This window comes from Micropterus salmoides, unplaced genomic scaffold (assembly GCF_014851395.1).
Source record: "Micropterus salmoides isolate LMB-PRFRI ecotype aquatic unplaced genomic scaffold, ASM1485139v1 Ms_hic_scaffold_19, whole genome shotgun sequence".
In the NCBI taxonomy this organism is placed as follows: domain Eukaryota; kingdom Metazoa; phylum Chordata; class Actinopteri; order Centrarchiformes; family Centrarchidae; genus Micropterus; species Micropterus salmoides.
In genome coordinates, this window is record NW_024041039.1 from 1,992,911 (window position 1) to 2,006,807 (window position 13,897).

Sequence of the window (13,897 nt, forward strand, 5' to 3'; positions counted from 1 at the left end):
ATAATAACCAACTCATAACAGGAACTGCTGCTTTGATTCTTGGTGAAACGTAGAGAAGCCTACTAAAAAAATAAGGTGGCTCACCTGGTAGAGTGCATACCATGTATGAAGGCAGTCCTTACTGCAGCTTCTTGGGTTCAATTCCAGCCTCTCTCCAACTGTCACTGTCATAATAAAGCAGAAATGTAAACGAATAAATAAATTAGGTGACAACTATGTAACAAATTCAATCAATAAAAGATGGCATGCATCTATATGTCAAAACTAATGTGCCACTGTCTTAAAATGTTTATGCACTTCTTGCTCCAAACTGCCTTAAGTGACCCAACTGTTTCTGGTTTGCATACTTCCTGTTATTAATTCTCTTTTTACCAAAAGACAACCGTTTGTTGTGATTCATTAATTTGTCCAGTTCTCCACGGGGAAATATACAGTTTCTATGACAAAACCATGGGCCAGTATTTGGCCATGTTTATTTAGCCATTTTTGAATTGTGATTACTCACTGATGGAGATAAAGACTGAAACATAGTTTTAGATAATATAAATAAACTAAATATCCAACAAGGTTCTGAATACATGATGCCAACACCATTCATCTTAACAGTACACATTTTTGTGCAACAAATTTAGCTGTGACCAGACTGAGATACATTAAATCTATAATAACATTTACATTACAAACACTTCTGAGCTTGTTTTTCTCTAATTTACATTTAAAGTTGAAAATGAACTGCTGCATACTGTCTAACTTGCAACAATACATTTATTTGCAATGTTTTTGTGGTAGACCTACATCCAGCAAATAGTTTTGTTGGGATCACAGGTAGCTGACATAGGTGAAGTTGTTAATTTGTGATCTTAACTGAACTTTGTGAACTATGTGACTCATTGAACTCAGTTTCCTAGGAGGCCTCCTGGGAAGTCACACAGACATGTCAACTCAGCATAGAGACCAAGCTGCAGTTTTGATTGGTCAATGACCTGTGACCTCAGACACTGCACCGATAAAAACAGCAGTACCAGCCTGTTTCAACAGTGCAGAGGCCTCTCAGCTGGGCCCGCTCAGACCTCTTGATCTTACAGCCGCGACACAAGGTCCCACTTAAGATCCTACAACACAATACTCTAAGGAAACCAGACAAAGCGGCTGGACCCTCTCTGTATCGGGGCACAGCAAAGACTTCAACTAAATAATTCTTCACCACCTGGCTCCATCGAAAACAGACCTGCCAGTTAACAGCTAGCAACATCAAAACAACTTTCTTCCTTTTACAACAACGTACATCTGCGCACACACACACACACTGTCTTTGCTTAGTGAATTTGAGTTAATTTGATCTTGCTTTACCTCGTAAATAAATGCTTGTGCTTTCTTTTATTGTTGCATTAAAATATCTATATTGCCAACCTCTTCCATTTACACCTCCAAATCCTTCAACCCACCATCTATTGGTGGTTATTTGTTTGTTTGACCTGGATCAAACCAGAAAACTCTGCTACCCCCGCTGCGCTGTACACCAATTACTCTTTCACCCAGACCCCCGGCCGTCTGGGAGGGGGGTGGGAATGGGTTCTTAATTTCCAACACCAAATCAATATGCCTCCTTCGAATACCATGCTGTCTTTGTGTCCGCACCGGTAAAGGTCTCTGTGATTGTCATCTACCGTCCACCAGGACAAATGGGTTACTTTGTGGAGGAGCTAGACACACTGCTGTCTTCAATTGCAGAGCATGACTGTCCCCTACTTGTCCTCGGTGACATGAACATTCACTTAGACAATTCAAACTCAGCAGACTTCCTGTCTCTGATTCAGTCCTTTGATCTAACACGGGTTCTCAGCCCCCGACCCACAATGCTTCACAGGCAAAGTGGCGGCTATAACTAGCCAATTCTCTGAAACACTCAAACTCCACCATTGTAGCAGTCTTACTACATCTTTTCCTCTGCCCTCCCAGGTCAGTGGTTCTTCACTAACTACAAATTGACTCCTCAACCATCACTCCAACCAGGGTGGTGAGAAACTTGGGTGTCATGATTGATGACCAGCTGTCCTTTTCAGACCATGTTGCTGCTGTCTCTCGGTCGTGCCGCTTTGCTCTATACAACATAAGGAAAATCAGGCCCTACCTCACTCAGTACGCCACCCAGCTTCTGGTACAGGCCCTGATTATCTCTCGCCTCGACTATTGCAATGCCCTCCTAGCAGGTCTCCCAGCTTGTCGGGCCTGGCTCCCTGTGGCCTCCAGAATCAAATTCAAGTCACTAATGCTGCATACAGACAATAATAAACATAGTCCAACAATAACAGTGAGACCGCAAAAAAAGCCTTTTAGAGGAACTTGATATTAACTTATTAAATCAACATGTCCGCATCTTTTAAACTCTAAATAGGCTAAAACAAATGCTTCGATACGATTCAATTTGAAAGACTTTTGCAAAGGATTTTCCATGAACATCAGTGGACCAGAAGTAGCAGGCCTTGTGTGCAGTATTGGAGCGTGTTAGGCCTACTTCCTTTTAGAAATGTTTTCTAGTCAGAAGTACACTACTCGAGCAGCACTGAGTAGCTGTTTTAGTACAGCAGATTGCAGTAATACCATCCAAACAATGAAACCACACATAAATGACCTACCTACAAACATTTCTACATTTAATTCAACAGAGTTTTTATGATTGGTCAGTAAATATATTGTTAATTCTATAATATTGAAGGATGCAATTCTATGGATTTGTTAAGCATAACACACAGTTGTTTATATTCTTCACATAGGCACTATCTTTTGATAATTGAATGTGTATTAAACAGCCTATATCTCTCTCTTATCTCTTATTAAATGAATGCTTATGTGTCTGACTGCATACCTCAACCTTAAAAAACTAATCATACCATAATGTAGGCATGTGATTCATTTACATTGTAACAATATTTCTTAACAAATAGGCAGCATTTGAAATCCAGAGTAGGCTAATCAATCAGATGTTTTATTCACCATTACACTGCCTCAGCATGCTGTCACACGTCTGACAGGCCACTGTGCACGACACAGAACACTAGCAGACAAATTGTGCAGTTTGGCTTGACACTCATCAAGTAGTTTATTTGATTTCTCCCACTCTCGTCGTCGTCTGTACTTTCGCATTCGATTTTGTTTCAGAGGGGACGCAACGCGGGGCGTTTCTCAAGCTGCAGCCGCCGTTGTTTCAACTCGACTCCCTGCCAAGAGACCTGCCCTTACTTGACTCTGAAAGTATCGCACTACAGACCACATTTTAACCCTCAGTGAAAAACAAAAAATAGATAAATATTTGCCTGTTTTGTTGACTTTAAAAATGAATTTGATTCAATTTGGCATGATGGACTTATTATACAATCCTTCAAAGGGGTATAGGAGGAAAGGTACAAGTACAGCATTAAAACTGGTGACAAACACACCAATTTTTTTCACCCAGAACTACAACAAATGGGAGAAGCATCCCATTGAGACCGTCAGGTATGTGCACACATAGACATCAAAAGGGGCTTCAGCTCTTTTTTTCAGGGATGCTTTTTTAAATATTCCTGTTTGCGCACAGCTTCCCTGTCAAACAAATATATTTATTAAATCAAAAATCTAAATATCAGGTTGGGAGATGAAACTTTGTCTCCACTCAGCAGCGCAGCACAGAGGCAGGCAGCAGCCTCTCCCAGCTCCTATTTCAGCTGGGGTTTTCTTGGCTTGTGTGGAGATGAGTGGTAATGAACAGTGCCTCGAGTTTATAGCTAATTAGCCAAAAGATAATTGTTAACTTGCATCTATGAAGTACAACGGTCAGTGTATAGCTCACTGACAAAAAACACTTCCTGTGACTAATTCATAATGAAAGTACACTGTCTTATTATCGGGACGCCGTTAGCAGTAAAATTAAAAAAGTGCTTTCCAACCAGGGCAGTAAAATGTGAAATTTAGCTACCTGATCTAAACTTCCATGCTGTACAATTTTATTACAAAAATAATATGATCAGCAGTTTGTCTCGCGAACGTAACCGACACATTTCTATCCACATATCAAAGCCAAGACACGGCGCTGGAGAATAACTACAGGAAATTATTAAACCAACTGCATAATTTACACCACTGACACAGGAACAAGCTACTTATCTCAGTGTTTATGGCCATCTTCTAGCTAAAGCTAACAAACAAAGCTAACAAACAGTTTTCATTTGTGTTGCTAAGCTTGGACTAACTTAATTTCCTGTCCAGTAGAAAACAGACAACTTCTGCACCGCATTGAAAACTTTTGTCCCACAAAAGAGCCTTCCATCTGGCAAATTCCACACAGATGTTTATATCCTTCATTGCCTCATCTGTCCCTCCTTCGTCTGGCTGCATCGTGTTTTCACTTCTTTGACGATGAAGATTCGCGCTCGTGATTAGACGTGCGGTCCTTCATTTGTCCTAATGTCACTTTGTTTTCACCCCCCTTGCCCCTTGCCCCTTACCCAAAGTATGTCTATAAAGCAACAGTAAATGACCTCAACACAGTAACTCTAACAACTGTTGAATTTTCTGATAATAGTGAACACTGATAATATTAACCTGGCGGTCTGGGGGTCCTCCCCCAGAAAAATCTGGGCTTTAAACACTTAATTTCTTGAATTCTGGAGACATTTTCTGCACCGATTTGTGGTGGAAATGTCTTTATTTTTATAAAGGGAAGGACAAAATTTAGGTGGCAGGTGACAATTCGTATTAATTTATAAAAATAAAATAGAATTTAATGTAGTAATCAGTAGCTTATTCTTTTTGTAGCTTAATTTACTTTTTTTTTTTTTAAATATAGAGATTTATTCTATATTTATTATTTCTATTACTTATTGTACAAATGTTTATTTGTTAATTAACATTTCATGCCCCCCTTGAGCTACTCCATGCTTACCTCTTCACCTCTACTCTCCTCCTGCTCTCTCTGTCTCTCTGTTTCACTGTCACACGCGCATTTGGCAAATTTATATATATTTTATTTTTTATTTTTTGGCCCACAACACAAGAAACCGCTCGAGCAGAGGGGACTGGAGTGGGGGTTAGTAAGAGATGTGACTGGGCCAGCCCTATGTCAGTATAGGCCTATGCTTTTTGGGCTTTTTGGGTTGTTGGCCCATTTTTTTTTAAACAGTTAGGCTCTATAAATAAAGCTCCAGAGCCAGAAAACCTGCAGGAAGTGACAGGAGGAGAGAGGAGAGGGACGAGAAAGCACAAGACTACCAGAAAGGGGAGAAGTTGTGTTAGTAACATGCATTAATGGGATGAGGTTGCATACAGAAGGAGAGAAAGTAGAGGAGAGAGGAGCTCAGTGCATCATGGGAAATCCCCCGGCAGTCGAGGCCTATAGCAGCATAACTAAGGGATGGTTCAGGACTACCTGAGCCAGCCCTAACTATAAGCTTTATCAAAGAGGAAAGTCTTAAGCCTACTCTTAAATGTGGAGATGGTGTCTGCCTCCTGAACCCAAACTGGAACCTGGTTCCACAGGAGAGGAGCTTGATAGCTGAACGCTCTGGCTCCTAGTCTACTTTTGGAGACTCTAGGAACCACAAGTAACCCTGCATTCTGGGAGCGCAGTGCTCTGGTGGGGTAGTAAGGTACTATGAGCTCTTTAAGATAAGATGGTGCCTGACCATTAAGAGCTTTGTAGGTAAGAAGAATGATTTTAAATTCTATTCTGGATTTTACTGGAAGCCAATGCAGAGAAGCTAAAACAGGAGAAATGTGATCTCTTTTCCTGGTTCCTGTCAGAACACGTGCTGCAGCATTCTGGATCAGCTGAAGAGTCTTAATGGACAGCTACTTTAAAGTACTGTGGTACATAGCCTGTTGATAGAGATAGATTGATCATATCTAGTATAGAAGTGCTGACTAAGGGTAAAACATCTTTAAGCAGCCTAGTCGGGATGGGGTCTAAGAGGCAGGTTGATGGTTTAGATGAAGAAATTATTGAAGTTAGTTGGTAAAGACTGAGGGAAGCAAAACAGTCTAAACATGTATCTGGTTCTACAGCTGTTTCTAAGGTTCCTGAGTTTAGAGATAAGTCGGTGCCAATTTTGTCTCTAATAGTTAGAATTTTATCATTAAAGAAGCTCATGAAGTCGTAACTACTGAGAGCTATGGGAATACTTGGCTCAATAGAGCTGTGACTCTCTGTCAGCCTGGCTACAGTGCTGAAAAGAAACCTGGGGTTGTTCCGATTTTCCTCTATTAATGACGAGTAGTACGTCATACACATTCACACACTGAGCCTAAGTGCTCAAACAGAAACTAACATTCACACTCATTCATACACTGGGGGAACAGCCGCCAGGGGCAAATCGGGGTTCAGGATCTTGCCCAAGGACACTTCGACATGCAACCAGGGGGAGCCGGGATTGAACCGCTCTACCTCCTGAGCCAACAGCAAACCCCCCTCTGACACACCGAGCAGGAGAAAGTAGGAGAGAGAGAGGTAGGAGAAGCCATCGCTAGCTGCTGAGCTAAAGTCTCTAACGGTCCTTCAAGTTCATTTAATGTGAGAGTTAAAGGACTTTTCCTGATCAATGATAACTCAGAGATTCCTCACGGTGGTGATGGAGGCCAGGGCGAGGCCATCCAGAGCAACTGTAACTGAGGTGTTTGGGGCCAAGTACAATAACTTAAGTCGGCCCAGAGGCAACCTCCGAGTGGCCCAGCATACATACATTTGCTATGTGACAAAATAAGTAAATAAATATATAGTGTATGGAAGAGTGAACCATCACGCTGCAGCCTCTCCCCTCCTTCCTGTCTCAGCAGCTCCTCCAATCCACATATGCACGCGCACACACACACACACACACACACACACGGCGCAAAGCCAGTAGCAGATCAGTGGAGGCTACACTAAGTTACGACAACTACGCTCGTTACTGTAAGTACCTGCAATAAAACCTTTGCGGGTAAAAAGACAATACTTAAAAAATACCTGTTCAACAAGCATAAACATGTGAAAGCAATATTTGAATCCGCTGTCTCTCATCCACTGCAAAAGTGTTTTGGTTTTACACAAGCACAGTCTTAGTTCAGCTAATAGCGAATTGTTACTAACAAGCTGGAACTAAAGATGTCTGTATGTAGTCTAACGGTTTAGCTTTGTTTTACAGTCCTTGTAAACTCCAGCCCCTCCTCTTTACCACCAGCAGCAGAAAGGAGGAGGCAGGACTATTACAGACTTCTTCATTCTTTCTAAACTTCACTCAGTATTTTGATGTCAGTGATATGATTTATTTTGAAATTTTAGATATGTTTATATTATGAGTTTGCATGAGTTAGTTTCATTATGGGTTTTTTGTGTTCTGCCCTGGAAACATTTAGTCATAATAAAATATTAAATTCTAATCCTGTTCTGAATTTATTCTTTTTGAAATGATGTATTTTTAAAGTTACTTTTATTTAGTTATGCAAAAGAACTGAGAGAGTATCAGTAAGAGTGTAAAATCCTAGCTGGTAAAGACAAAATTTATCAGTCACAGTCAAGGAGTCCATCTTTGATAAGCAAGAATGTTTGTTGCTTTGCATCTACACACACTGTTTCCTTGTTCTGATTCATTTACTTTATTATTTCTGAAGATTAAACGTGACACTTAACGTTTTGTCAGATTCCTTCATTCAGAAAACCACAGATATAAAGAGCCAAAGTTCCATTTTCCATTAACTTTAGTTCCACCAGCTGTTAGTTCTTGAAAAGAAGGCTAACAGCTCATATCACCAAACAAAAATCTCATGCATTCAAAATGGCTGTTCTCCTGCTCAACTCACAGCAAAGAAAAGCCTGAAGTTAGAAAAATTGTATACTGATGCGCCGCCAACAACTGCAAGTTTGATGAGTTTGTCTGTCTTTCGTCGAATAATTGATGTTTTTACCATCTTTACATGTGACAGAAAAGTATGGATACATGAAAGTAAGAAGGATTATGTTTCTATATAGGCTTTGCCATAACATTTAAGACAATAAGTATTTTCAGCGTGTATATTTTTTAAAATGGGAATAAAACGGCATGCATTTTGAGTTACATGACGAGGTATGACACTGTAGCTGAAGAGAGGCACTGAGGTGCACACCTGCTCTGTTTGGGACTGTCTCTGCTCCAGGATGCTTTCCAATGAAGTGGATGTGAGCTGCACTTTATCTGAGTGTTTTCACTTAGTTTCGGTATTTCACCTCTAACAGTCCCAAACAGGGTCGTTTCTGTGTGTTTTGGCATGTTCAGCGTGCTGTCTCTTCTCTGCCCGAAGCAGGAGCTGCCCTGAACCCAATGCTGCAGCCAGCAGGCTGAGGAGCACAGCTGATGCCACTCTCCTAATCAGTGGAGAGCACAAGAGCTGGGGAAGAAGCTGCAGTGAGCGTCAGGAGTCCTGTGGTTAAGTGTAGTGTGTTTTACCTTTTTGTTTGCGCTGTGTGATTGTGTGCTGTACTGCTAACGCTACTTTTGTGTTTAACTTTTGCCTTAGTTCCCTTTAGCAAGACACATTTGTTCCTCGCTTCCACTTTTGGGAGTTGTTTTCTGTTTGATTGTTCTTTAAGAGATACCTTTTTCTGCTTGTTATTAGTCAACTAATCAGTGTGTGGATCAATAAGAATAATAACTGCCCCCTATGCAGGAAAAAAAGCACGACAATGAACAAATTACTCTTCTACTACTACAGTCATTTATGTGTCTGTATAGAGTTGTGTACCTATTGACCTAGTATTTCATTAGTAGTGTGTTGTTTCAGTTTAGTTATTGAACATATGAAGAATCTTGCATATTTATTCCTTGCAACAAATAAAAATGTAACTTAGGCAGTGACCATATTTTTGTACAAAACCCTTACACTGTTTAATAACATTACTGTACATTAAGCAACTGTGTGTATATATACCTAATGTGTATACATTTATACTCCACATATGTATATATTGCTGTTCGTACTGTACATACATTACATACAACTCTGTCCACTTGTCTTCTAACATACTGTAGAATATCTGTACTCTACATATTGTAAGATGGACTGAAGATGTCTGCACTTCTGGTTAGAAGATCAGTGCGTTTCATTAGCTCTGTACCCATATGCTGCATAATGACAACAAAGTTGAATCTCATTTAATCAGAAGTGAGACTAAACGTAGAGCCGTTCGGGAGCCGAAATAGCCGGCTCTCTGAGACGAGCTATGATTCTCATAAAACGGGCCAAGTTCACAAACCTTTTGTTGAAGCAAAGAGACGGGCATGGTTGGTAGGCAGAACTACAGCTTTGACTTCAGATTTTACAGTGAAGGTGAATTAAAGCACACACATGGAAACATGCATTCAAACAGGCTTCTCTCCTGCTCAGCTCCCCTTTAACACAGAAATGCCCAAAGAGAAAACTAGAAAAGAAAAAACTCTGAAAGCTGAATTACTAAAAGGTCGAATACAACCTAGTGATTAACGTGTAAACAATGGGAAAATGTCTGGCAGCCAAAGTTCCTATTAAATTACAGTAAAATACTTTTTAATTGATGTAATTTGACCAAAATTAGTACAATGTTTAATTTTTAGAAAACGTAAAATTAAAATGACACATTTGTTTTTTCATAGAAAGATTCACTTTATCTCCAACATCTGTCCGTCAAAGTGCAGATTTCTCGTCTGAGTGTTGGGTGTTCTGCTGTAAATTCAACTTGTTTCAAAGAAGAGATTTATGACTGAACCACAGCTCACCAGAATATTACATTTATAGATATTAGAGGTCCTCTTACTTGAGGGGCCCGCAAGCCCGAAACCATTTCCTTAACAACCACGCCGTAGTTGTTAAAATCAAACATTCATCTGATACGAAAATGTTTCAAACATTTCAGACTCACTCACCCCGTTCCTGTGAATGTCTTCAGGTCAGCAGCAGTTTGCTGGTGTCTCCTCAAAGTCTGTCTGTAAACCGAGAGACCTGCTCCTTTTTATATTAAGGGGACTCCACCCATAGAGTCCTGGAGTTCAGTGGAAATTTACATTTTTTAATTATCATGAAAGGTACAAAAAATCTCTTACCAACCTACAATTCATTTCTTGATGACAGATTTGATGACGCTGCTTTCTAAAACATGTTTTCTTACTGTTCTCCAGAGGTGGGAGTAAGTCACATGTCCAAGTCTCATGCACGTCCCAAGTAACTGTGATGAAAGTCAAACAGTTTAGGAGAGGTGGCAATTCAACTGTGATCATTTTGGAAGATGTAGTGAGTGTTTCTGTTGTAACTAAACACAAAGTTGTTTCAATTATTAAGACTAATATTAGCTTAGTAATAGAAACAGGTGTCAGTAACTGTAACCTCTTACCATTCCTGGCACCTTCAAAGTTAATTGAATGCAGTTGTTGAACCATTTGGAGTAAATGCTTCTCTGAAAGATAACACTCTGAAGTTTCCTTGAATGTCTGTGTTGTACTTTGTGACGGTCTTTTTCAACACCGCTGGTAACGGAGATCCAGAATGCTATGTGAAAGCACACATGGTGGCAGGATTATGCTGCAAACGTTGGAATGAGCGAATGTCATTTTCAAGTCATCTGTCTCAAGTCTAAGTCAAGTCTCAAGTCATGAACACCAAGTCAAAGTCGAGATGAGTCTTTTGTCTGTTTTAGTCGAGCAAGTCTCAAGTCTTAAAATTTGCGACTCGAGTCACCCACCTCTGCTATTCTCTGCTCTGCTGCTCTCATGTCCGGCACCGACAGGTGGTCTTTTGACTGGGTCCCCAATAAAAAATGTGTGTTTTCTGAAACATTGCAGTGTTAAACTTTGTTTAAGGATGGGTATCGTTAGGTTTTTATCGATACTACTGCTCTTGTCGGTTTGGTCTACAAAGACTGCAGCTTACCTACCACCCACCCAGTTCCCCAGAAACCACAGTTCACATTGTCATGTTGTTATTAGTCTGGCAAGCTGTGACATGTAACCATTTACAGTGAAATGGAGCATTTCTGCAGCTATACTGCATACTGCTGTTAGGCACAACAGGTGTTTAATAAATTGCTTGTACTGTCTCCCTTTGTGTTGTTGTTCTGAATGCAATAAGTCATATTCAGTCTGACTTCAGTAAAAGCCACATTACCTCCGATCAGCTCACTGATCATTGTATGTATAGATATGCTGTATGTCTCTGACTGTCTAGTAGTAGCAATGTAATACTAGTACTGCAGCAGAAGAGGTGGTGCAGTGGTGTGGTGCACACACTTCTAAAAAGATGGTAACACTTTCTATGAAGGTTTATCGCTATAATGACTTACGATATAAAAAAGTCCACTTTCATACAGAGAAACTGTTTAGAGTAATAATAATAATAATAATAATCTTTATTTGTAGAGCACTTTTCAAAAACAAGTTACAAAGTGCTTTAACAAGTGTAAGGAATAATACAAAAAAACAAGATAAGAGCATGAAAGTTTAATATAAAATTAGTGAAATACAATAAAATAAAAGGGATAGAATAAAGTCAAATAAGATCGGGAAAAGCTCTCCTATAAAAGTATGTTTTAAGAAGGGACTTAAAAGAGTTCACTGACTCAGCCGACCTGATTTCCTCGGGCAGGCTGTTCCAGAGCCTCGGGGCCCTGACAGCAAACGCTCTGTCCCCTTTAGTTTTCAGTCGAGACTATGGAACAGACAACAGACCTCTGCCCGAGGATCTCAAGGTACGTGCTGGTGCGTATGGGACTAAAAGTCAGAAATATAACAAGGCGAGAGGCCATGAAGAGCTTTAAAAGTGATCAATAGAATTTTAAAGTCAATTCTAAAACATACTGGGAGCCAGTGTAATGTAGCTAAAACAGGAGTAATGTGGTCATATTTCTTTGTTCTGGTTAAAAGCCTGGCAGCTGAGTTCTGGACAGTCGATCAATAGATTTTTGGGTTAAACAGGTGAAAAGGCTGTTGCAATAATCAAGGCGTGATGAGATGAAGGCGTGTAAAATGGTCTCGGTGTCCTTAAAAGTTAACATAGAAATATAGCTAAATTCGATCTAAGTTGATAAAAACATGATTGAACAAGCTTTGTGGTGTGCTGCTCGAAATTTAAATTACTATCAAACCAAACACCAAGGTTCTTTGCCACAGGCTTAATGTGATTTACTAGGGAACCAGCAGATGGCAGTATTTGATTTGCCATCTGCTGGACCCGATGACCAGGATTTCTGTTTTGTCTGAGTTCAGCTGGAGGAAATTATTTGACATCCATTTTTTAACTTCACAAAGGCAGTTGTTAAGTGAACTCAGCATTCCAGGTCTGTGGATCTGACGGGCAAGTATATTTGTGTGTCATCAGCATAAATATGAAAAGAAATGCCATGTTTATGGATAATATGTCCAAGGGGAAGCAGATACAAGGAAAACAAAATGGGTCCTAAGACCGACCCCTGAGGCACACCATATTTAACTGGACAGAACGAAGAGACATAGTTGTTTACAGACACGCAAAACTTCCTATTTGACAGGTAGGATGAAAACCATTCTAGGGCAGTACCAGAGATCCCCACCCAGTGCCTCAGTCTGTCTAACATGATGTTGTGATCAATGGTGTCAAAAGCAGCGCTAAGGTCCAGGAGTACAAGGACTGAGCACATACCTTCATCAGCAGACATTAAAAGGTCATTGGTGACTTTAAGCAGGGCAGTCTCAGTGCTGTGGTACTTCCTAAAACCAGACTGAAACTTTTCAAATAATTTGTTATTTTCCAGCACAGTGAGCAGCTGTTTGGACACAATTCTTTCTAGAATCTTTGCAATAAAAGGCAGTTTTGAAACTGGTCTAAAATTATGTGGGAGGGAGGGATCTAAACCAGGTTTCTTTAAAAGTGGGTTCACGCAAGCCGTTTTAAAATAATCAGGTACACAACCAGTAGATAGGGAGCTGTTGAAAACAGAGATCAAATGGGGCCCAACAGAATCCATTACTTTCAGTAAAAATTTTGTAGGTATTATATCAAGTGGGCCGGAGGACACTCTCATTTGTGATACTGTTTTTAAAAGCTCAGACAAGTTGATGGGATAAAACTGGTTAAAACTCTCTTGTTGCTGGTGAGGAACCTCTGAGTAAGAGGCCGCGGGGGTAATAGAGGCTCTGATTGACACCACCTTATTGGTAAAATAAGATAAAAACAATTCAGAGTCATCATTACTTCCGGCTGAGGCACAAGGAGGTGTTGGGTTTACCAGCTGATCCACAGCCTTAAATAGAAACCTGGGATTGTGTTTATGTGTAGTAATGAGTTCAGAAAAAAAAGTAAAGTAAAGCAGCCATCCTCCTGATCCATGACTAATTCACAGAGTAAGTACAACCCTTTTGAACCATGTGCCTAGCACACTGACCATTATTTTTCTATTTAAACTACCAACACTGGAGATGGACACCCCCCAAACGCAACTGCACCATATGCTTCACTTCATGCACTAAGATCGTTAAAATGCACACTGTTGCACACACATTATTTCTTACTGTAAATACCTATTTGGTCCATGACAGGACCTCATTTCAGTGGATCACACAAACGTTCATTAAAAGATGTATTCATATAATTGTCTTTATTGTTAATTACACATGCCTAACCAACCTCAAGCTAAATTTATAGGCATTTCAAACATTGTGATTTATTGTGTGAATATTCAGCACAGTAATCGACTATCAATCAACTCTCTATAGTCGTTAGTTGCAGCTCTAGACCCAAGCAGAGTTCTGTGTCAGATTAGGGCATACTACCAGCAGAGCACTAAAGTAATGCACAGCAGAGTACAGGGCAGGCAGACATCATATTATGAATTCCCATTAAATTATGACGTATAACTTTTTCCCAGACATGCCAGAGAACACAGGAGCTATTAAAGTCCAGGAGTTTCTAA

The 13,897-nt window shown here is 40.1% G+C and overlaps 1 pseudogene; it reads left to right on the forward strand.

Annotated features, from left to right (window-relative positions):
• LOC119910785 overlaps positions 1 to 8,416 on the forward strand; it is a 17,848-nt pseudogene extending 9,432 nt beyond the window's left edge.
• Positions 8,417 to 13,897: the final 5,481 nt, after the last annotated feature.